General features: G+C 36.3%; 1 long non-coding RNA gene and 1 pseudogene across 4 annotated transcripts in view; one reads left to right on the top strand and one right to left on the bottom strand.

The window, feature by feature from the left end:
• Positions 1-26,432, top strand: part of LOC141424113 (uncharacterized) — a 365,978-nt gene that overhangs the window by 77,790 nt on the left and 261,756 nt on the right. The window lies entirely within an intron of this gene.
• LOC109702399 (heat shock protein HSP 90-beta-like) lies at positions 3,445-5,438 on the bottom strand (annotated as a pseudogene).

Genomic DNA, 26,432 nt, shown 5'->3' with positions numbered 1-26,432 from the left:
ATACCACATTTTCTTAATCCATTCGTCAGTGGTGGGGCATCTTGGCTGTTTCCATAACTTGGCTATTGTGAATAGTGCTGCAATAAACATGGGTGTGCAGGTGCCTCTGGAGTAACCTGTGTCACAGTCTTTTGGGTATATCCCCAAGAGTGGTATTGCTGGATCAAATGGTAGATCAATGTTTAGCTTTTTAAGTAGCCTCCAAATTTTTTTTCAGAGTGGTTGTACTAGTTTACATTCCCATCAACAGTGTAAGAGGGTTCCTTTTTCCCCGCATCCTCGCCAACACCTGTTGTTGGTGGTGTTGCTCATGATGGCTATTCTAACAGGGGTGAGGTGGAATCTTAGTGTGGTTTTAATTTGCATTTCCTTTATTGCTAGAGATGGTGAGTATTTTTTCATGTGTTTTTTGGCCATTTGAATTTCTTCTTTTGAGAAAGTTCTGTTTAGTTCACTTGCCCATTTCTTTATTGGTTCATTAGTTTTTGGAGAATTTAGTTTTTTAAGTTCCCTATATATTCTGGTTATCAGTCCTTTGTCTGATGTGTAGCTGGCAAATATTTTCTCCCACTCTGTGGGTATTCTCTTCAGTTTAGAGACCATTTCTTTTGATGGACAGAAGCTTTTTATTTTTATGAGGTCCCATTTATCTATGTTATCTCTTAGTTGCTGTGCTGCTGGAGTTTCATTGAGAAAGTTCTTACCTATACCTACTAACTCCAGAGTATTTCCTACTCTTTCCTGTATCAGCGTTAGAGTTTGTGGTCTGATATTAAGATCCTTGATCCATTTTGATTTACTATTGGTATAGGGTGACATACATGGATCTAGTTTCAGTTTTTTGCAGACTGCTAACTTCCTTGCAGTTTTTGTTGAAGAGGCTGCTATTTCTCCATCGTATATTTTTAGCTCCTTTGTCAAAGACAAGTTGGTTATGTTGTGTGTCTTCATATCTGGGTCCTCTATTCTGTTCCACTGGTCTTCATGTCTGTTTTTGTGCCAGTACCATGCTGTTTTTATCGTTATTTCTTTGTAATATAGTTTGAAGTCAGGTATCGTGATACCTCCAGCATTATTCTTGTGACTGAGTATTGCCTTGGCTATTCGTGGCCTTTTGTGTTTCCATATAAATTTAACGGTAGATTTTTCAATCTCTTTAATGAATATCATTGGAATTTTGATGGGAATTGCATTAAACATGTAGATTACTTTTGGGAGTATAGACATTTTTACTATGTTGATTCTAGCAATCCATGAACATGGGAGATCTCTCCACTTTCTATAGTCTTCCTAATCTCTTTCTTCAGAAGTTTATAGTTTTCCATGTAGAGGTCATTCACATCTTTTCTTAGGTTTAAACCTAGGTATTTGATTGTTTTTGAGGCTATTGTAGATGGAATTGTTTTCATATATTCTTTTTCAGTTTGCTCATTGTTAGTGTACAGAAATGCTAATGATTTTTCTATGTTGATTTTATATCCTGCTACCTTGCTGTAGCTATTGATGATGTCTAGAGACTTCTGAGTAGAGTTTTTTGGTGTTTAAGGTATAGGATCATGTCGTCTGCACAAAGGGATATTTTGACTGTTTCTTTACCTATTTATATTCCTTTTATTCCTTCTTCTTGCCTAATTGCTCTGGCTAGGAATTCCAGGACTATGTTGAATAGGAGTGGAGATAGTGGGCATCCTTGTCTGGTTCCTGATTTTAGAGGGAATGGTTTCAGTTTTTCTCCATTAAGTATAATGCTGGCTGTAGGTTTGTCATATGTAGCTTTTATAATGTTGAGGTACTTTCCATCTGTTTCTAGTTTTCTTCGAGCTTTTATCATGAAATGATGTTGGATCTTATCAAAGGCTTTTTCTGCATCTATTGAGATGATTAAGTGGTTTTTGTCTTTTCTTCTGTTAATGTGGTTTATTACGTTTATTGATTTTCATATGTTGAACCACCCCTGCATTCCTGGGGTGAAGCCTACTTGGTTGTGGTGAATAATCTTTTTGATGTGTTGTTGAATTCGGTTTGCCATTATTTTGTTGAGGATTTTTGTATCAGTGTTCATTAAGGAGATTGGCCTATAGTTCTCCTTTTTGGAGGTGTCTTTGCCTGGTTTTGAGATAAGTGTAATACTAGCTTCATAAAATGTGTTAGGCAGTTTTCCTTCCCTTTCTATTTCTTGGAACATTTTAAGGAGTGTTGGTATCAGTTCTTCTTTAAAGGTCTCATAGACTTCAGCAGAGAATCCATGAGTTCCTGGACTTTTCTTTTTGGGGAGACTCTTGATTGTTGCTTCAATTCATTTTGTGTTCAGGTGATTAATTTCCTCTTAGTCCAGTTTTGGATGATCATATGTATCTAGTAATCTGTCCATTTCTTTAAGATTTTCAAATTTATTTGAATATAGGTTCTCAACGTAGTCTTTGATGATTTCCTGGACTTCCATGGTGTTTGTTGTTATCTCCCCCTTTGCATTCCTGATTTTACTAATTTGAGTTTTTTCTGTCCTCATTTTAGTCAGGTTTGCCAGGGGTCTGTCGATCTTGTTTATTCTTTCAAAGAACCAACTTTTTGTTTCATTAATTCTTTGTATGGTTTTTTTGGTTTCTATTTCATTGATTTCAGCTCTTCATTTTATTATTTCTCTTCTTCTATTTGTTTTGAAATTTGCTTGTTCTTGTTTTTCTAGAAGTTTGAGATGTATCATTAGGTCATTGATTTGGGATCTTTCAGTCTTTTGAATATATGCACTTATGGCTATAAACTTACTTCTCAGGACTGCCTTTGCTGTGTCCCATAGGTTCCGGTAGGTTGTGTTTTCATTTTCATTGACTTCCAAGAACTTTTTAATTTCCTCTTTTATTTCATCGATGATCCATTGTTCATTAAGTAATGAGTTAGTTTCCAGCTGTTTGCATGTTTTTTGTCTTTACTTTTGTTGTTGAGTTCTACTTTTAGTGCACTGTGATCAGATAGTATACACGGTATAATTTCTATTTTCTTATATTTGCTGAGGCTTGCTTTGTGCCCTAGAATATGATCTATTTTGGAGAAGGTTCTATGGCCTGCTGAGAAGAATGTATATTGTGTAGAAGTTGAATGAAATATTCTGTGGTCATCAAATAGGTACATGTGATCGATTGTATATTTTAGATCTTGGATTTCTTTATTGAATTTTTGTTTGGATGACCTATCTATTGATGATAATGGGGTGTTAAAGTCTCCCACAACCACTGTGTTGGAGTTAATATGTGCTTTTAGGTCATTCAGGGTTTGTTTGATGAAATTCGGTGTGTTGACATTGGGTGCATACAGGTTGATGATTATTATTTCCTTTTGGTCTATTTTCCCTTTTATTAGTATGGAATGTCCTTCTTTATCTCATTTGATCAATGTAGGTTTGAAGTCTACTTTGTCAGAGATAAGTATTGCTACTCCTGCCTGTTTTTCGGGGACCATTGGCTTGGTAACTCTTCTTCTAGCTTTTCATCCTAAGCCTATGCTTATTTCTGTTGGTGAGATGGGTCTCCTGTAAGCAACAAATTGTTGGATCTTCCTTTGGAGTGGGTCTGGTGGTCCTCAAGGGAAAAGCAGGAAGAGAGCAGCACAGTGTCAAACAGGAGCACCACCAGGTCCTGTACAGCCTTGTCATTTTTGTCTGCCTCAGCCATCTGCTGCAGCATCTCCACATGGGGTGGTAGGTTTAATCTCCAGGTGCTTTTTGTCCATTGTGTAGCCCATTGTAGAGTTGTTTCAAAGTGCCTGGGCCTTCATGATGTACTCCATGTTAGCTGTCCAACTATAGATGCAATGGGGAAGACACAAGCTTTTGAAATTCATCACTTTCTTATCCAAGATTTCTTTCATGAACTTGGAAATGTTCTAGAACTTGGCCTTGCTCTCCTCCATCTTCTTCTCCTCCTCATGCCTAGGCAGCTCCAGGTCCTCTTTGGTCACAGAGACCAACTCCATGAGTGGCCACATGCAATACTTGTCAATAGGTTTCATCATTTACACCAACTTAAAGCCCCACTTCAGCACCCACTCTACAAAGACTTAGTCACCTGATCTTTTCTCTCACTAGTGATGTAGTAGCTAGACTTCTGAGTCTCATTCATGTGAGATACATACTCTGACAGTCTGAGGCCAGACTCAGAGGTGTGATAGCACAGCAGCTCAGAAAGATGTCACCAATAAGTGCAGTCCTCATGAATTCTAATCTTTAGACTCTTAGAGAATGCCTCATAGAATTTCTTGTAGTTCTCCTTGTCTTCTGCCAGTTTGAAAATAGCTCAAGGCACTTTCTCACAATATTTTTAGAGGGGCAGGTCCTCAGAGTCAATCACAACATGAATAAAGTTGAGATACTGTAGTATCAATTCATCATACCTATCTATGATGAACACACGATGGACATAAAGTTTGATGTTCTTCTTGTTCTCAAAAAGGTCAAAGTGAGCCTGCCAGGGACTGAAGAGCAATGCCCTGAATTCCAACTGACCTTTTACAGAGAAGTGTTTCACTTTCCAGTCATTAGTGAGGCTCTTGTAGAATTCTCCATATTCTTCTTGAGTGATGTCATCAGGGTTTCTGGTCCAAATGGGCTTGGTCTTGATCAGTTCTTCCTGATCAATATATTTCTCTTCAATCTTCTTGTTTTCTTTTTCTTATCCTTACAACTGTCATCTTCTTCATCTGAGGCCACATCTTCAGTCTGAGGCTTCTCCTAGTCATCCTTACCTTCTTCTTTTTCACCTTTCTCTTCCTCTGCCTCATCATCACTGATCTCCTTCTCCCATCCCTTTTCCAAATAGAGGGTGATGGTATAGCCTATGAGCTGTGAGTGTTTCTTCACCACTTCCTTGACCTGCTTCTCCTCTGAAGTATTCTGACTGATCTTTGAGGTGGATGATCACTTTGGTACCCCAGCCAATAGGCTCACTATGGTTGGGATGAACAGTGAATGATCCCCCACCAGAAGACTCCCAGGTATACTGTTCATCATCATTGTGCTTTGTGATCACCACCATATTCTGTGCCACCAGATAGGTAGAATAACATCCAACATCAACTTGCCCTATCATGGAGACATCTGAACCAGCCTGGAGAACCTCCATAAATGCTTTAATACCAGACTTGACAGTGGTTCCCAAGGTATTTATCAGGTCAGTCTTGGTCATATATCCCTGTCCACCAAAGTCAGGGTGCATTCCTGGGGGTTCAGGATGATGGCAATTTTCAGCTCTTTATCACTATCCAACTTGGAAGTGACTGTCACGCTCTCATAGAGAATCTTGGCCATGGCATCAGAAGCATTGGAGATCAACTCCTGAAGGAAAGTTTCCTTGTGGGAATAGAAGGTATTGATGATGAGAGACAGTTTCTGCCCAAAAGGCTAAAGTCCCCACCACCTTCTCTCCATGGTGTACTTCCTCAGGCATTGGAAAAAAAGGGCTCACAATTCTACACAGCAGGGTGGGCCTTGACTGTGCTGAATTGCACTTGTCACATAGGTTATGCTGGGATGACTCAAGAGCCCCACTGTGTATTCTTGACACTATTATCTAAAATTAGTTATCTATAATATGTGGGTTTATTTCTGGGCCCATTATTCTTTCCAATTGGCATATGTATCTGTTTTTATGCCAGTCCCATAATCTTTTGATTACTTTAATTTTGAAATCAGATAGTGTAAAGTGTCCAGTTTTGTTTTTCTGGTTCAAAATTGTTTTAGCTTTTTAGTGTAGCAGGCTCATTTGTAAGATTGCTTGTAGGTTACAGATGTCAGTTCCTTCACAGCTATTGGTATATTAAAGGAGTTAGAACTGATTATCTGTTACAGTACCAAGTGACACTAAAATGAGGGCACTCATTAATCATGTATCAATGATACGATATTACATTCTTTCTTTCTTTTTTCCCAAGGGTTCTCCAACTTTAATATTATTAATTATTATTATTAAAATGTGACAAGAACAAGGACAATGACTTAAATACTGAAGAAGAAATATTTCTCCAAAGAGTATAACAGAATAATTACTTGATAATTTTTTGTTCATTTAGTTAACTTTTAATAATCACTGATTTCTAACTCTAACCTTCCACACACACCTACTTTATTACTTTCCCTTCTTCAAAATGCTATTTATTTTGAGGCTTTTAGCTGTCAAATCTTAGGCACATTGCTAAAGCTACATAGGGCTATGAACACACAGAGTATTTTTAGGACAAGACTCATTCAGAAACCTATGGGAAAATAAGCGAGTGGCAAGAGAGCTCTAAATGTAACCCTTATAATTTCAATTCTCTGTTCTGCTCACCCTGTACTAGGGCCTATTTTCACTAGAAGCCATCTTGGAGTGAAATTTTAGTAAGAATTTTATTGAACATTACATACAATTAAAAGAGAAAGCACTCTGAATACTTTAGATTTACAATTGTGTGTGTGTGCGTGCACGTGTGCATATACATGCGCGCGCGCACGCGTGTGTGTGTGTGTGTGTGTGTGTGTGTGTGTGTGTGTGTGATGAACCCACACAAGAGATGCTTGGGATTATTTCCTCAAATCTATAGTCAGTATCTCACTTCATAAAGAGATTTCTTGATTCACAAAACCATGGAAATTGTAATTTTTTGCTCTTTGTTAATCTGCATAGTCAGTGGGTATGGGCAGCTCATTAAAACCTTTTTAGATAGGTTGTGAACTAGGTAGTGGGATAAAGAATTTTTTCTTTTGCGCTTTTCCCAAGATGGCAGATTGTGGTAAATCCCAGAACACCAAGCTCTCATAAGCCTGAAAGATAACCCTAGGTTCATGGCAGTAAGGGTAGGTGGTCTGACTAGTTTGGTAAATAAGAGGTTGCCAATGCATAGTCCATATCTACAATCAACCTCTAAATAAGCCTTTTAAAGTACAAAACAGCCCCAGGTTGCCTGGGCACCACCAGTAACATGCTGTGCCACCATGTGCCAGTTTTTTTTTTCTTTTCTTTTCTTTGGCTGAACCAGAGTAGCCTTTAGTCCATGAAAGACCATCTGAAGTGCTAAAAATTGACATCCAGGGCTGTGATTCCTGTGAGAACCTGGGGACTTCTAGAATGCATAGAAATGTCCCTGCTATGTGCTCTCAGCTACCTGCTGACCTTAGTCCCTCTGATACTGGAAAGAAATGCTTACAGTCCATTCAGGTGAACTTGTTGCTTTCAGTCCTGGAGGATACTGCATAGTTCAGCTCAGCTTGAGGACATCTTATTGTACTCCTCTAGGAGAAAACTTTTGACCCAATAAACTGGTGAAATCTCCCACCCTACCTGGTAGGGGAGGTGCACCATGACTCCTGATTCAGTCATTGCTCATCACTATACAAAGAAAGAAGCAGGGATACTGGCTAGGTAAGCATGAGCCAAGCCTGTGGGAAATAATAACTCATTCAACCACCTCTGAGAGGCCTAGTAGTGTAAGCTGAAACTGACTGCCTTCTCAGAGAGGAGCTTTTAATCATATAGCCTGAGCTATAGCTCCCAGACTTGTCCAGTGGAAGAGGTTGGCCACTGCTGTCTGCTTAGCCCCTCTTGACCACCTCAGAGAACCTACCTAGGCAAGCAGGATCCCCCTTAAGAGGAATCTGTGGCTAAACATCCTAAGAGGAGTCCCCAAACCAGACTGAGGGGGATGAGTACCACCAATTGCCAGTCAGCCAGCATATCTATCCTAAGGAGAGGCAGAGACTCAGATGAAACCCCTGTCTAAAGGGACATAGGCTCGCATGGTGGACAACACCTAGAGGGGACATGTGAGAACTTCAGACTAATACCTGAGAACCAGATATTAGACATTGGAGGGGAGCAGCCAGTGTACTTATTGAACACAGAGGAAACCTAATCCTCTCCACAAAGAAGAAATTTGGACTTAAAAAATTATTTTTATCCTATCTGTTTTACTTTTCCATTTTGTTAAGGTTTCCGTTTGTTTATCTTGCTTTTATTCCTAATCTTTTTTCTTTTTCCTTTCCTCCTTATCTTCTCTTTCTCCTCTTCCTTTACCCCCCACTCTTCTTATCTCTTCTGTATCACTCACTCAACTAGTAGTTAACTCTACTACTTTCTTATATTACTCTCATCCTCTCTATTATTCTGTAATCCCTGACAATAGCAACCTTCCCCACAAAAACTGAATTATACTTCTTCACACATGAAGATCTTAAAGCCCTGTAGCTACCTATGCCTCAAACCTCTTCTCTCCTTTCCCCCATCCTCCGTCTTCCTTATCTCCTCTTTCACCCCCATTATTGTTACTACCTGAATTTTAATCTCTGCGCAAACAACTTTTATTTCCTAAACACCACTCGTTTATAAATGACACAGGCAAGGGTTTTATATTTCACTTAAATAACTGGTTTGGCATTGAACTTGTGAATTTGTTATTGTGAAGTTATACCCCCAGATCAGTGAACAGAAATAGTACCCAAAAATTCAGTCAAGGGAAAGATTTCAGACATCTAAAACTTCCAATTCACTAATCGACAACACATGAACAAATCTCAAAATAGAAGCATGGAGAATAGAAGGCAGGGGAATATCCTCAAAAGATCAACAACCACACAATAGAGGATCTGATAGATGATCCTCTATAGTGGAGGAGATGAAACCTCAGTTTCTGAGTTTAAAAGTATGATGATAAGAATGTTTAAGGGGCTGGTGGAATGGCTGAAGTGATAGAGCTCCTCCTGCCTAGCAAGCATGATGTCCTGAGTTCAAATCCCAGTACCACCAAAAAGAGGATACAACATTTGAATGAAATCAAGGAAGATACAAAAAACAGAGATAAAATAAAGAAGACAATATAAGAAGTGAAGGGCAAGCTTAATAAAGATAAGAAAGTCTCAAAACAATAAAAAATGGAAACCCTGGAAATGAAAAGCTTCTTAAGTCAAAAAATACAGCTGAAAATCAGTTCTACAGACTGCAACAAGTACAAGACAATTTCAAGACTTGACAAAATAGATACCATGGAAGAAACAGATGAATACATAGAGAAAAGAATGAAGAATTATGAAAGGAATATGTAAGAACTTTGTGACCAAATTCAGCAACACATCAAAATGATCATATACCATGATCAGGTCAATTTCATTTTGGGGATGCAGAGATGGTTCAAATTAATATGTGTAATACAGCATATAGATGGGAGCAAGTGCAAAAACATCTCAGTAGATGCAGAAAAAGCTTTTGACAAAATACAACATCATTTCTTTTTTTTATTTAAATAATGACAGAGCTTTGTTAGAAAAGGTGATGATTACAAAGCACTTAGGAATCAATGCTGAAGTAAGATGAGATCCAAAACAAACAATTACTTAGACTGGAATCAATGTACCTGTTAGCATATTTCATTCACAATTAGGAACAACATCCTTTCTTGACAAAAGTTCTCATGAACTAGAGATAGATGGAATGTACCTCGATGTAATAAAGGCTATATACAATAAAACTATAATCAACATCATACTAAATGGGGAAAAACTGAAACCATTTCCCCTGAAGTCAGTAATAAGACAAGGGTGTACACTCTCTCCACTCTTACTCAACATAGTTTTGGAATTCCTAGGCAGAGCAATAAGACAGGAAGAAGAAATAAAAGGAATTGAAATGAGAAAGGAAGAAGTCAAATTATCCCTACTTGCAGATGACATGACCTTATACCTAAAAGCCCTAAAAGCTCTACCACAAAAGTAGACAACATAAACACCCTCAGCCAAGTAGGAGGATACAAAACCCATATACAAAAATCAGTAACTTTTCTATATACCAACAATGAACAAAATGAGAAAGAATTTAGGAAAATAATTTCATTTACAACAGCCTCAAAGAAAGACCTAGGAAATGTAAAAAAAGAAATGAAAGAACTCTACAATGAAAACTATAACCATTGAAGTAATAAATCAAAGAAGACTACAGAAGATGGAAAGCTCTCTCAAGCTCATGGATTGGCAGAATTAATATTGTAAAAATGGCTATACTACCAAAAGTAATCTATATGTTCAATGTAATTCCCATCAAAATCCAATGATATTCATCACAGAGATTGAAAAATCATCCATAAAGTTCATGTGGAAGCACAAAGACCACAAACAGCCAAGAAAATGCTGAGCAAAAAGAGCAATGATGGAGATACCACAATATCACCTTCAAACTATACTACAGAGCCACAGCAATAAAAACAGCATGGTGCAGACACAAAAACATGTGAAGTCCAGTGTAATAGAGTAGAAGACCCCGACATAAATCCAAACAGCTACAGCCACCTGACTTTTTACAATGGCACCAAAAATATATGATAGAGAAAAGATAGTCTCTTCAATGAATGTTACTGGGAAAACTAGATACCTGCATGTAGAAAACTGAAACTAGATCCTTGCCTTTCACTCTACAAATTTCAATTCAAAGTAGATCAAAGGCCTTAATTTAAGGCCTAAAACTTTGAAACTAGTACAGGAAAGAGTAGGGAATACAGTGGAACATAGAGGCATAGGCATAACTTCCTGAAAAAGAACTCCAATGGCTCAGCAGCTAAGAGAAAGGATTGACAAATGAAAGTACATGAAAGCAAAAAGCTTCTGCACAGCAAAGAAAATGGTCACCAGACTGAAGAGGTAACCAACAGAATGGGAGAAAATCTTTGCCAGTATACATCTGATAAGGGATTCACAACCAGAATTTATAGAGTGGCTATAAAACTAAACTCCCAAAGAACCAATGACCCAATGAACAGAGCTTTTTGAAGGAAGAAGTACAAATGGCAAAACAACAACAACAGCAACAACAACAAAAAAAACATGAAATGCTCAACATTCCTGGCCATACAGGAAATGGAAATCAAAACCACATTAAGATTCCACCTCACTTCTGTTAGAATAGCTAACATCAAGAACACAAACAACAACAGATACTGGAGAGGATCTGGGGAAAAAGGAATCCTCATATGCTTTTGGTGGAAATGTAAATTACTACAACCCACTATGGAAAGCAATATGGAAGCTCCTCAAAAAAATAAAAATAGAATTGCCGTATGATTCAGCAATACCACTCCTAGGAATGGTGTCAAAGGAATGTCAATTTACAATAAAGACACTTGCATACCCATGTTTATTGCAGCATTATTCACAAAAGTCAAGGTATGAAAACAGCCCAGATGCCCTACAACTGATGAATGGATTAATGAGATGTAGTATTTATATGTAATGGAATTTTATTCAACCACAAAGAAATATGAAATTTTGCCATTCACAAATAAATATATGGAACTGGAGAACATCACCTTAAGTGAAGTTAACCAGGTTTAGAAAGCCGAAGGCCACATGTTTTCACTCATATGTGGGAAATAGACTCAATACAAATACAACCATAACCAAAAATGCATATAAATTTATACAGAACATGTTTCCAAAAGCGGGACTGTTAAAGGAGACTAAGGGAGGAGGAAGATAAGAAAAGAATGATAGAGAGTGAAATACATCACATCTGTGTAGGAACAAAACACAGGAAACACACTGAAAACTGTTAAGTAATACAGAGTATGGGGGAAAGGGAGAGGAAGAGCAGTGGAAGAGGTTAAATTTATTTAAACACAATATAGTTACAGGTAAATTGACACAGCAAAATCCCCACTGAACAACAAATAAACACTTAAACAACGAAGCACAGGAATGTAAAACAGGTTACGTTAAGGGGAGAGCCCAAGTGGGAGGAGGAGAGTAAGTGAAGAGGGTAAAGAGCGTGGATATGATTGGTGTGCTTTCTATACATGTATGAATATGAAGCACTGAAATAAAAGGAATCATTGATGGTTCAACACAAAATATTAAAGCACCATAGAATATTTATGCTTATATTTCATGGGGAAATATAAAGGTAGATCATTTTATAATTTTTGCTATCAAACTTATTAGCATGTGTATTTTGAAATTGTAATTTTTATCCTGAACTTTCATTCTGAATTTGAAATTAAGTTTATTCTCTATATAGGACACATTAAGAAGCAATTCAGATAAGAAGTGTTCAAGATAGGTCTGATGGGATTAGTGAAATATTTTTGGGTTGAATATGTTTATGAAGTTAGAAAATATAGCAAACTACTTGGATCTATTAAATTGCAAGTAGTGGGAAAAAAAGAAATTTTGTGCCATTTTCTTGTGCGCCCAAATCAATTTACTTTTTGATTATTAACTTCTCAAAGACAGAGCCCCTGTTGTATTTGTCTTCGAACCTGCACATTATACTACATCTGCTCTGGACCATAAGAGATGCCCAGCACTGTTTCTTTGTTTGAATTAATAAAAAAAATAGTTGAATTAGAAATAATAAACAGAAGTAAGAGAATCTATTTTTTGCTTTTATTATTTTTATTTTCTTTTTGAGTATTTGTGCACAGTTAAAGATTTCACTGAAATATATAAGTGAAAAAAAGAGAATTGTTTACTCTGAGCACAATAATTCTGTACATTCCAAATATTCAATTGTGTTTTTAAAATAAGGTTTTAATGATAATTTGCTGTTTCTGTAATCTCACATAACAGCTCAAACAAAGAAATAATTATAACTAGTACTGAGAGCTTGTCAAGTGCTAAATATTGTTCTGTGCTCTCCTCATAAAACCTCATTTAGCCATCAAAAAGATATTAGGACATTATTGTTATCTCTATTGTACAAATGAGCGTCTGGGCTATAGGGGGAGAGATAACTTCTTTACAATCACATTACTAATTTACAGGGGAATCAGAAGTCAAATGAAACCTTCTTGATTCTAGGCCAGCTTGTTAGAGAAGGGTAAAGATTATCCACAATTTTTGGCAGCTGGTCAAAAGATGTTGAAAAGGAACTCAAACTTATGGAGAGAAACTGCAATTTATTTTGACACTTAGGTTTTTGATGCAGTAAACAAAATTTTGGCTTTAGAGGTATTCTTGTTTCTTTATTCTCTTTAGTCGTTTACTTCCCAGGGATTCTGACTGGAGCACATTAAACCAATAGTGAAGAAATATGCACATTGAATGTGACCTGAGATCGAAAATCATGAGAATTATGGCACTTAACGTGTGATCAGTAATTGCTTTTTCACTTTTAAATTTTTAATTGACCCATAACAATTGTACATATTTACGCATATAGTATGCTATTTCAATAAATGTATACTGTGTGCACTGATAAGATTAGGGATATCCATCACCTCAAGCCTGTATCATTTCTTTGTATTGAGAACAGAACAGGAAGGCAGAACAGGTCCTGCCCTGGGGGGTTGTATCAGTGGGAGCAGGGAGGATGTGGGCAGAGAGTATAGGAAGATGAATATGGTGCCAATATTAGGCACTCATGCATGAAAATGGAAAAATGAGAATTGTTGAAACTGTTCCAGGAATGTGGGAAGAGGGGGATAAAGAAGAATGATGGAGGAGTGAATTCAATTATGATATATTGTAAGAACTTTTATAAATGCCACAGTGTACCCCCAGCACAACAAAAAAGGGGTAAAAATAAAAATAAATTACATTTTAAAATCATCTCTGATAGCTGTAGTGAAATATGTAATTAATTGTTGTCAACCAAAGTTACCCCACTGTGCTAGAGAACATAGGAAGTTATTCCTCCTATTCAACTGCACCCCTGTACCTTTTAAGCAGCCTCTCTCCATCCTCCACTCCCTCCACCCTTCCTAGCCACTGGTAACCAATATTAAATGTGGGTTTTTTTTTTTTTTTTTTTTTTGGTAAACTGAAGCTAGTATTAGAGTTTTTAACCATTATATCATTTAGACTACTATAAAATTCTAGTTTACAAACTTTCTCATGACACTGTCCCTTTGTGGGAGTGTACATCCTGGTCTTAGATTGTAGCACAGCACGGAGTCTGTAGTAAGTATTACATTTCTTTTGTATTGTAGTGGATTAAGTGATAAGCAAATATTTTCTGATGGTGATTCAATCTAGAGGCATTCTACAAATATATACATACTGTCACATTTTTGGAGTAAATTAAAAAAAAATTAGGTCCAGAATCAGAAATCCAAGGACCTGGTGGGAATTTTATAACATTACATAGGGACATAAACGTCTTCAAAATTATAGCTCTTACTAGGGTTCTTTGGGTTTAAATTTTTGTGTCTGATAGAGCTCAGATATTTTTCCAAAACAGAATCCTGTTTTAAAGTTGCTTTTAGAATTTCAACTAAATATCTTAATAAAAGAAATGGGTCATTCAGGGGACCACTAATAGCCACTAAATTGTACTAAAATAAAATGTGATAGCAGTTGGTATTTCCCTTAGCTGGAGTTCCCAATTTATATACCATCACCATTGTGGATCAGATGACTATTGTGGAGATCTGTCCTTTGCAGTGTAGGATGCTTCTCAGAATCCCTGTCTCCTACCTACTAGACACATGTACCCCCTCCTCCCAACTGTGGCAATCAGAATGTCTTCCAGTGTTGTGAAGTGTCCTCTGGAGACCAAGATTGTCCTGAGGGAGAATAAATCCAGTCCATTGGTGTCAAAGAAAGTGTTTAAACTGAATAGAGGAAAAACTTAATAAATAAATGATGCATTTCAGATCAGCTAAGTGCCAAATAACAACATAGCGCACTGCATAGTTGAAGATTTTCTTACAATTTTAATAGAGAAAAGTCTTGGAACATTTGGCTCATTAGTTGTCAAAAGATAGTATAAACATTCTGAACTAAGATAATAAACCTACACTGAAGCAATTATGGTGTGTTTGCATTTAGTTACAGTATAATAACATCTCTATCACACTAAACTAATGTTGCTAATTTGAATTGTATTGCTTTTATAATTCTGTTGTATATACTGCTAAATATTTTTGGTATTAGAATTAAAGCACCAAGCATAAGGAGTTTATAGTTTTATGTTTATACATATTTTACAAGCATAATGATAAAAATAATTTGTTAACACCAGAAAGCCTCAAAGAGTACTTTTATCCATCGAACAGATTCAGTATATTTCTGAAATTTAAGAAAGACTGAATTTGGAGTATCTGAGGCTAAATAGGAGAGTCACAGATCAATGGGAGGAGAACTTAAGAAACTTGGAGAAAAAAGACTGCAGACTTACAACAATGTAAGAAATAAAACTCAATTTCTCTTTTCATGATTAGCTCTCACAATGACAGTGACTCCTAACTGGGTTATTTTGACAAAAATTTTTATAACCACAATTTTGCCTCCATAAGGCTGCCATGAGGAAAGTACGATTATTAAAACAAGATAAAAAGCTTTTTTATATTGATCCCAATGGAAAAACAAATAGGAATCAGGGATAGAATTAGGTAAGTTTTTGGATAATTTAGACAATCATGTCATTTTGTCACTTTGTACAAAAAAAATAGATGATCTCCTGTGATTTTTATAGGAATTGGAATATCTTAGCAGAACAGACTCCCATTACTTTTTAGCCCCATGCTCGCTCTTATTTTTTCAACAAGTCCTGGGGACTCTACTTCCCTATTCACCAAAGGAGTTAGAAGACCTTCTGTTCCAACCATGATCTTTAGCTTCTTTATCCTCTAATTCTTTCTTCTGGTGGGTGGTATTGAATGGTGGGAAATAAAAATAAGAGTGAGATTGCTCATATCTGTCATGGCTTCAATGGGCAAGTGGAAACTTCCTGCTGATCACATTTCTCTCCGTCCCCAGAATAGAGTCCTAGAATGACTAATTCCCCAGCTCCAGGATGGGTAGACTATCCTTTGCCTGGGCTGCAGGGCAAGGAAAGCCAGAAAAAGGTGATTAGGAATTTGAGAGCATTGTCTAGCTTTCTGAGAGAAATAAGTAGCTTCTCTGTATCCCCCACTTATCCATCGATGGACTGAATATCTACAGTACCATAGAGATAGTTAAACTAAAGTCTCTTTTTAATCCGTGTGCTAATGAAGTGACATTGGTTTTGGAGACAAAGATTATAGAAGAGAAAGAAGGGGTTTTGTGAGGAGAAAGTTTTAGAGAACATTTTCAGGTCATTGAAAATCTGATTCCTTTTTATCCTTTAAATGAAAGTGAGATTTTCAGTTATTTCATATGTTTCCATAGAGTGTAGGATGTTTGGAAATTTAAAGTCATTTTACATTTCTTAAAAGATGCAATGAGAATCCAAGCAAAAAGTTAAGCCAAAATATCAATGCATCATTAGGATGACCCTCTGCTAATTAAGACCATTTCTTTCTTTAAAAAGGATAGGTGATGTGGGTTACCTTTTAGAAATCAAACTTTTATAAAGAAGCATTCCTTGGTACTTCATCTGATGTAATTAATACAATGTGTCAGTGAAAAGAAGGCAGTTTATGCAGGAAGACTTTTTATCTGTCAGTACTCAAGGTCTAAGGATCTAATATCTGAAAAAGAAAATTCTTCAGATTTCAATGATTGTGAAATCAAGTCTCTCACTCTTATAAATGAACTAGTAGAATTGTTTGATAGAAAAATTAAAGTCACCGTATTATAGTGTCAAACTCCAGGAGAGTAAGTGGAAATGTAGGTCTAGCTTCTAAACTGCCAATGGGTACCCATTTAATTCTGAGATTACTAAAGATACAGGAAGAATCCCCAAAGAAATGGGATTACAAACTTAACACGAAAGCTCACAAGCCCACTGAAAACAATGTTTGAACAATATTCCTGGTTATCTTTGTAAAAGGGATCCTTTTTTTTTTTCCACAAAGGGCACCATTCCAGGAGACACACCAATGTAGTTTACACAGAGACATTTCAGAACTCCAAATTGTTGAACCAAGTTTATCTGAAATGTGAAGAAACAAATACTCCCTTGAATATTTTGTCTATTGAACTTGTGAATATAGTTTGAGGAAACAGGCCATTATGCTTATTTTAAAATTACGTTCTTTGATTCACTTACATTGGGGGTAAATCTGGTTCTAAATGGATAAAAAATAAAAATTTAGATAATGCAAAAATCATTATTTTCAAGATTATTTTTTATTTTTAGTAAAGACAATTTCTAAATGATCCCAGCTGCATGCATCACTAGTTCCCTATTATTCTTTATCATTGAAGAAGAAGAATGCTTTCCTTAGAAGATAATGCAGATGATAATTTAAAGCATATTTTTCAATAAAGAGACATCTTAAAGAAACAGGGAAAGTCTTTCCTTCATTGACTGCAGAGAAACCTCCATTGCTGGTTCAGAATGCTTAAGTGCTTTCTCCCTTCCATTGCAACTAATGTTCTTGCTATGCATGTTTTCTAATTAAAAAGTAAAGTTCTATGTTTTTATACTGTATTTATACACCAGAGAGGAGTACCTAAGGAATCTGGAAAGGTATTCCTGTAGTTGAATTTTAAGACCTATGCTTCCTTTCTTCCCTACTCCTCTGCATTTTTTTCACTTCCCATTTGGGTGAAATTTCTTCTCCATTAGTAACAAAGTAAATTTTGTACATAAAAGAAGACACATGGTTTCTCAAATAATAATGCAGTTTAATTTCCAGCAGGACCATTTTTTCATGAATACTTAAAACATTAAAGAGAGGTGTAAGCCATTCAGCCAGAGAATGTGCTACATCTGACATGAACTTGGCATCCATTGAACAACGATGTATTGTATTCCTACAATATGAGGGCACAATGTACACAACTGTACATTAACTAGAAATAATCCATGCCTTCATGTAGGAAGAATGATTAAACTAGAATTATATAGAAACATCATAAATACTACTTATATAACGAAGAATTCTCACTAGAAGATAGACAGCATTTAAGCTGTAAGATATAAAAAACAAACAAAAACATCTTGCCACAGGAAGAATAATGAAATGGACATTCCAAGGAAGGACATAAATGTGTTCAAAGCAGAGAGATAATATCTTCAGGAAATATCAAGAAATATAGTAGGTTGGATATTTTGGCTTTTTCTAAGGGCATTTTTGCCCAGCTCTTAGTTCCTGACTAGAGTAAACACTTTATTAGTGACATTGGTCTCAGCAACAGAGAGTCTGGAATCAGTTCAGTTAACCTCCATCCAGCATTAGTCCTTGTACTGAACATCAGCCCATGGGATAGCTAATATTTTCCCATGTCTTCCTTTGGTAGGGACCATGCTCCCAGCCTCATTGTCCTTGCCTAATCTACTGTTTTGAAAGAATTCATGGGTATATAAAGACAACACAATTGCTTATATGAAAATGTAGCTACTATGCACACATAACTGTAAGCCAAGTCCCTAGCAAATCCCAGTAGCCCATCTTCAACTCCCAGACTATGACACTCAAACCTCTCCCCAGGTAATTATTCTGGCAATGTTTGGTCATGCTTTGATAAAACTCAAGAAATGGCGATTTTGTGGGAAGTAAAGGGAGTTGTGCTGAATTGAATAGTATCCCCCCAAAACTCATGTCCATCTAGAACCTTGGAATGTGATCTTATTTGGAAATAGGCTCATTGTAGAAGCAAGTATTTAAGATACTAGATTAGGGTTGGGTTTAGTTTCTTGAGGAACCTCCCTACTGATTTCCATAGTGGCTGGAGTAATTTACATTCTACCAGCAGTGTATAAGTCTTCCTTTTTCCCCTGCATCCTCACCAATATTTGTTGTTGTGTTCGTGATGATAGTAATTTTGACTGGGATAGATGGAATTTTTGAGGCTAAGGATATTGAATATTTCTTCATGCATTCAGTAGCTATTCTTCTTCTTTTGAGACTGTTCAATTTGTATGCCTGTTTATTAATTGCTTTATTCTTTTTGTGTTTAATTTTTTGAGCTGTTCATGTATCTGGATATTAGTCCTTTATCTGATGAATAGCTTGCAAAGATTTGCTCCCATTCTGTTGATTGTCTCTTGATTCTGGAAATTGCTTCTTTTGGTGTGCAGAACATTTTTAATTTGATATAACCCCATTTGTTAATTCTTGCTTATATATCCTAAGCAATAGGAATCTGATTTAGTAAGTAATTGCCTATGCTCATATTTTTAAGTATTTTTCCTATGTTTCCCTATAGCTGTTTCAAAGTTACATTAAAATCTTTGATCCATTTTGAATTAATTTTTGTACAGGGTGAGAGTTAGGAATAGAATTTCAGTCTTCTACATGTAGATATGGAGTTTTCCCAACATTTTTTGCTGAAGGTACTGTCTTTTCTTAACATATGTTTTGGCTCCTTTGTTATTTTTGGATCTTCTCTTCTATTCCATTGCTCTGTGTGACTATTTTTTTCATTTCCATGCTGGTTTTGTTACTATAAGTCTAAACATTTTGACTAGGTTAAAATTAATTACAGTAGTCCCCCTACCCTTTCTACTGTTTTCTGTGGTTTCAGTTGTCCATAGTGAACCATATCAAATCTTGTGTATTCAGTACAAGATATCTTGACAGAGAGAGGAAATGAAAGCGAGAGGGAGAGAGAGAGAGAGAGGCTATACTCACATAACATTTATTATAGTCAATTGTTATAGTTCTATTTTGTTATTAATTCTTATTGTTAATCTCATACTGTGGTTAATTTATAAATTAAACTTTATCATAAATATGCATGAGCCAGAATAACACATCATATTGACAGGGCTTTGGTAGTAGTCATGGTTTGACACACTAGGGTTCTTGGAATGTATCCCCCTTGAATAAGGATCTACTGTATAATTACTTCTGGTCATGTGTCCTGTAGCCTAAAATTGAAGAGAGTAATTTTGTCACCAGTGATGGTATCAGAAGGCCCTGATTGAGAAGATCTCAAATCCTTGCATCTCAGAACAAAGCATTGGACAGAGACACAGATTGCAAAGTAGTAGTAATGTTTTATTGAAAGGAAAGGAAAATTTAGACACTGCAAAAAAAAGAGCAATGGGCTTTTGCCAGATGGTACAGAAGTCCCAATCTTTGTTCAAAGGGCCATTTATAGGTTGTAAGGGCAAATTGCAGAAAAAAAATCTGTGTGCTCTTTGCAGGAGGGGCTAGTGTGATTGATAGGTTTGATTGACAAGGTCTTATTGTGTAACAAGGGACATTTTGTGCATCACTTAGGCTGATTCCCAGGTGTTTGTGTCTATGATATGTGACCAACATTTATAAAATCTCAAGTAGAAGGCTGTGCTAAGAGGTCAAATTGAGGACAGATTTCCCTTTACTGGCATGTGCCATTTTCTGGGCTGTGCTGGCCAATGAACTCCCTTGTTTTTTGAGGAACTTGAAACTGTAGAGGAATTTATAATTGAAAAGGAATTTACAACTGAGGGGATGTCCAGAGGTGGTGCTGAGTGAGAAGGAAGATTTCAGCATAGGGGCAGGGAGTGCGGGAGTGGGAGGGTGTTGGGGGGGTGGGGAACCTTTTGCTAAGGAAGGTAGAGTCCCATGCAGGTTTTTTCTTTTTTTGTTACTAGCCTGCCTCACTTTTAATTCAGGTTGCACCTGTGCCTGTTGTAACTTAGTATTTTTGTAACCGTAACTTATTTAATTAGTAAAATTTTATGTATTGTTTATTTAAGAATTTAATGACAACTTAAAATTTCCATTTCTTAAATAGTAATATTGTAACATTTCAAATGTATAAAGTCCTTATTAGAAAAGATTTTTCTTTCCTTTTTCTTTTATTATTCATATGTGCATACAAGGCTTGGTTCATTTCTCCCCCCTGCCCCCACCCCCTCCCTTACCACACACTCCACCCCCTCCCTCTCCCCCCCCAAATACCCAGCAGAAACTATTTTGCCCTTATTTCTAATTTTGTTGTAGAGAGAGTATAAGCAATAACAGGAAGGGACAAGGGTTTTTGCTGGTTGAGATAAGGATAGCTATACAGGGCATTGACTCACATTGATTTCCTGTGCGTGGGTGTTACCTTCTAGGTTAATTCTTTAGAAAAGATATTTCTAATACTTGTCCTGAATTAGTTGACATTCTTTTTAGCCTTATCATTTATCTATTTTTTGTTTTCACTTGAGAAAAGCATGAGTGGTTCACATAGCAGGACAAGATAATATTTGAAAACCTTTTCAGTTAAAATGGTCAATGGGAAAGTCAACACTGCTATATACCTTAGCTCTTGCAAGAGAAGAATTCAGACAAAACTAAAAAGTGTAGTGAAAGTAATAGTGAAGTTTCTTAGTAAAAAATTAATTATAGACAGCTATTGCTTTTGTTTAAATCAACTGTGATGCCAAGTAGTAGAAATGACTGATTTTAATGTCATGTGAACCAGGCATTTTTGCAGAAATCATCTTTCTCTTTATATTATTCTCCCAGTACATATTCCTTTTCAACGTTTGTGGATTCTAATGTATGTTTCCTGTCATAGAGAACAATGACTAGCAAGTAGGGTGAGCAATTTAGCATAGCCTATAATGAGGACTATAGAAAAATCAGCTTAGCATCGCTTTTTCTCACCTCTAATGATAGCCTCAATCTAAAGATTGTCTTAGCTGTTGGACTGTCATGCAAATGTGACATGATAGAATTGTCAGGTTTAAAAAACCTAGATCAAAAAGGGAAAAACAAAACAAAAACAATCTCAAAATCATTTTAAATTTCTGTCTCTTCTTGTAGCTACTGTTTGTAGAAATAACAAACTGTTGCTCCTACCTAGACTTCAACTTCCTCTGCAATAAATTTCAGAACTATAGCATGAGTTGTCTTGGGTTAAAGGACAGTAAACACATTGTTTTAGGAAGGTGGGAGGTAAAAAGGCCATTGACATTAAACATAACAAGTTTTAAAACTAGACTTCTTCAGAAGGAATGAAGAAGTTTAGCTCCGCTGATTTCGATGAAGAATTCTTAACATAATTTCACTGAATCAATCTGTATTCAATTGAAAGCAATACTGTAATATGTGGAACATTTCCCTCAAATCTTTGTTATCAGTGAAACAGTTCATAATAGAATGCACTGTTGATTTCTATAAAAAAAGTTTATTAAGTAGTGTGATAAAAGTATAAGATAAACATAATTGTTCGAAAAATATTAATGTAACAAAGCAGCAAAAAATGGTAAATTTAGGAATTATTGCAAGATATACACTAAGAAGTACGTCAAAAACTCATGACTTTTTGACAGGGGTCGAAATATGTTATCATAGGAAGAAAGAAATTTAGGATTGGGAAGAAAGAAATTTAGGATTGGCAAGAAAACAATAGATTCATGGAAATTCCTTAAGAAATTAATAAAAGGTCCATATTAAGTGTCTACTGAATAGGCAGGTTAGCCAGGACAAAGGGTCCTCTGGAAAATTCCGATGTAACCTGCACTGCCAAAAATATGCAGAAGTCGATGCAATCCCTGCTTGCTTATTTTGTAAAACATCTTTACTACAGAGAAACACCACTTCCCTAGTGACTTCCCTATGACCCTGAAGGGCAGGAAAAGGGAAAGATCACTGGATTAGATAAAATTCAAACCCCAATGGCTAAAAGGGCACAACTAATCAGAATGTTACAGATACAAGCAATGGATATGTTGCTTCCCACACACCTAATTATCATAAAGATAGGGCAACACACAGGAGTAGATAGATTAAAAATCCCTAGACCCTGCTACTTCTCCAGCTACTTTCTGTCAGTACCCCTCTTGCCCAGGGAGAACTTGTTTCTCTTCTTCTCGCTTAAATAAACTTCCTACCTTTACACTCACCCTTTGTTGTCCATGGCTTTCATTCTTTGAGTTCCTGAGACAAGAACCTGAGAAAAATCTATGGATACCTGCTGCAGAGCTAAAAGAGCTGTGACCCTAACAGGCAGGCATGGCCATCAGCGCCATGGAAAACAAAGATACTTCTCACCACTTGTATAGCTTACAGTTGTGGTAACATGCTAGGAATAGTGATTTTTAAAGGAAAAGTAGAGGTGGGGAAGTAGCAAAAATATCATAGCTTTTTCAAATTGCTCCTCGGGAGTATATCAGTACCTGAGAGTAAGTGACACCAATAATGATGCCCAAACAATTACTACCTCACCTCACCCACTTGTTGTTTTGAAAACTTTGAAGTTTCTGACCTGGATCAACTTCCAAGGGATAGGAAGAGGTAATATTTTTAGAAGAGTTAGATTAAGGGGCTAAATGCAAGATCCAACTTAAAAGTAACATGTGATTCTTTATACACTCTTCCTAATGACACAGTCAACCTCTATAAATAAAATTGCAAAAATGAGAGCCACCCAATAAACTTTACCCACCTAAAGAAGGGATACACAGGTTGAGAGGGCAAATTTAGACAATAGTACCAACCCTGAACCAGCCAGCTGGCACTTGTCTGAATTCAGTCCTGATAGCTGAATTTCTGAAAATGATTGGTAAGTGGAGAAATAGAGTTTACTGGAAACAAGTATTTTCTTTTGTCTAAAGTTTTCATATGCCTCCCAAGAGATTTCTTACTTAAAATATTGCATAACAAAACTCTATCAAGAGCAGAAACTAAAAACCCTTGGTCCTTCCTATTATTGCTTATACTCTCTCTTCAACAAAATTAGAGATAAGGGCAAAATAGTTTCTGCTGGGTATTGAGGGGGTGGGGGGAGAGGGAGGAGGCAGAGTGGGGGTGGAGGCAGGGGTGAGAAATGACCCAAGCCTTGTATGCACATATGAATAATAAAACAATAAAAAAAAGAAAAAAGAAACGAAAGAGAGGACATCTCTAAACATCTCATTGACATTGAAAGAACAATAAAGAAATATTATGGGAAAAAAAAAGAGTAAACACTAAAGACATGTTTGAGGTATTTGGTTGACATGAGTGCTAGAAAAAAATTACACATGTTTTGGAAGAGAACTTGGAACTATCACCCTCTATCATTTTGTTGGTGATAGGGATTGAATCCAAGGCCTTGTGTATGCTTAGTAGTCCAGTCTTCAGTCCTTTGGATGCAAGTAACCTGATTGAGTTATGATTGATGAGAAAATTGTGAAATGAAAGGCAATCCAAACATGTTTAAAGATTGTACGTGTAAAAAAATCATTAAGCTTGAATATAACAAAAGAGGTTTATACTTTATGGACAGAAACGATCAAGTTTCTTTTAAGGTAAATACTAACTTCGTATGTAAAGGCTATGGATTTGATGAAATCGTAGGCTTTTAGCCTACTTCGGGTGCCTTGACTTGCCCTGATCTATAGATGTGATTATAATCAAGTATAAGATGGCCACGCATAGTTAGCACATGTGATGATGAAGAGGGAGGCAGGGACATGTGCCAAACAGAAATGAAACTTACAGAAAGTGAATTAGGAAAGAAAGAAAATGAGTGAGGTGGAAGGAATGCTGAGTTGTATTTTTTGGGACTTTATTTGTATTTGGAAAATGCTTTTGTTTCAGTTAACTGGATTTTGAGTGCAATAAATTCTACATGTGACTCGTATGTGTGACTGAGACAAATGAACTCATAGTTCCTAAATAATCAGTTGATATTTTACCTCTCAACATATTACACAGTAAGAAGAGAGAGTGTAAAGGGTATTATATTTTATTTTCCAGGTCCTTCAACAAGACATCTGGTTACTGTTACGAAGTAGTTGATAGTCTGCCAACCATTGACTTACTGCATTAATCAAAGGAGCCTCAGATCCATACAAGGAAGGCAAATCACCTTTTTAAGTCAAATATTCTCATAAATTATCTTCATTATAGTTTAATTATCTGTGAAGATTCAAATATTTTGGAAAATTGAATATATTACAGTGTGTCTACTAAGGTGTAGCTGGGACATTACAAGATATTTTAAAGTTTAGGCATTTAGAGGAAATCAATTCAGACTCCATTAAAGTATTATTTAAATTTTTTCTGGCCAGATATTTTATGGGCATCAATGCAGAACAGTATTATTTCTTTTACAAATATTATGAGTTCTGAATATTTCATGCTCTGATTTATTATCAGGTTTTGGAAGAGGTCAAATTAAATAACATCCATTTATAATAGTTCTAATCTATATTTTTTCTGCCATACACCATTTGCCATACCTCAATCTCTATCATAAATACCTTATACACTTTAATTTAGCACTGTTTAGAATCTTGTGAGAAAATGAGAAGTCCAAAGCAAAGAAAGCTCAAAAAGTTACCCAAAGTAATTCAGCTGATAAGTGAGGAAATCAGAATTCAAACTCGACTTATTTGATCAAAACCTGCATCTTTAATCCCTCACCTATTAACTGGATATAATTACCTTCCCCAACACACCTGGCTGATATGTTAGCCAAGATGGTTTACTGAAAGTGACAACTAATAAAGAAAAGCATGTTAGAAGGATGTAGGGAGGATCGCAGAATTAGTAAAAAGAGCTAAGGAAACATAACTATTTTAGAGGGTAGGGATTAGAACAAGGAGGGGCATAAAGTCAGACCTATTCTTCAAAATTCCTGTATTATGGTATACCTCCAAAATGTATCACTCTATTTTACATCTGCAAAGACTCTGTGTCAGCTGCCATTATTTGTTTTTGACGACTGTGATGTAGCTAAGATGTGGAAGTGAGCTGAATTGCCTGAGGTTGCAGAGGCGGGCTGGCGCTCAGCCCTCTGAGACACAGATACTGCGTGCCTTGCTGATGCTCGGGCTTTATGGAGCCATGTTGCTTTTCAACAAACAAGCAGGTGAAAAGACTGGGGTTTGAACTCAGGTCTTCAGAGATACAAAGCAGGCACTCTAGCACTTGAGCCACACCTCCAGTTGTTAATATTTTTTTCTTTTTTGACAGTACTGGGGTTTGAACTCAGGGCCTCGTACTCGCTAGTCAGGCACTCTCCCACTTGAACTATTCTACCAGCCTCGTTAACACTTTTTTAAAAACAAAATCAAGTTGATATTTGACATTCTCATATGGCTCAGATGTTCTTATGAATATCAACATATGAGACTCAAGAAGAACACATGCGCACTAGACATAGCAGCACATGCAATTACCTTTATTTTCAGAGATTTCATTGGTTCTTTGAGAGAAAAGATTTAATAGAAGTGCTTTCCTAACAGATACCTGGTTTGGGATACAACATACAGTCTATAGCAGAGCACAATAGGAAAAGGCTTTTTTAAATAACAATTATTCAGTCTTCTTTCCTTAACCTTAACTTGATGTGAACATGCTAATGTACTAAGGGTGAAGCTATTGATTAAGTTTGGTGATACTGAGAAGATATTTTAACTTTTTTCTATGTAAAGAATATCAAATAGACAGGTTTACAAATTAGATGCCTTTTCCACAAGATGGTGTCCTAACATTAACAACCAATGGGTTGAGCTTGCAAATGGAATTTCTACTTGGCAAAAACTGTTTTACAAGCTGAAAATGCCAAGTGACCATGCATAAAAATAATTACTCTTTGGCCTGTGGTTTTGTGCAAAATGTACTTGGAAAAATGAGTTGTTCAACTCAAATTGATTAACTCTCTTTGTTATAGATTTGGATTTATTTACATTAAGGCAATGGTG

This window comes from Castor canadensis, chromosome 6 (assembly GCF_047511655.1).
Source record: "Castor canadensis chromosome 6, mCasCan1.hap1v2, whole genome shotgun sequence".
NCBI classification, from domain to species: Eukaryota; Metazoa; Chordata; class Mammalia; order Rodentia; family Castoridae; genus Castor; species Castor canadensis.
Note: the sequence above shows the minus strand (reverse complement) of the source record. Positions and strands in the feature narration are given on the sequence as shown.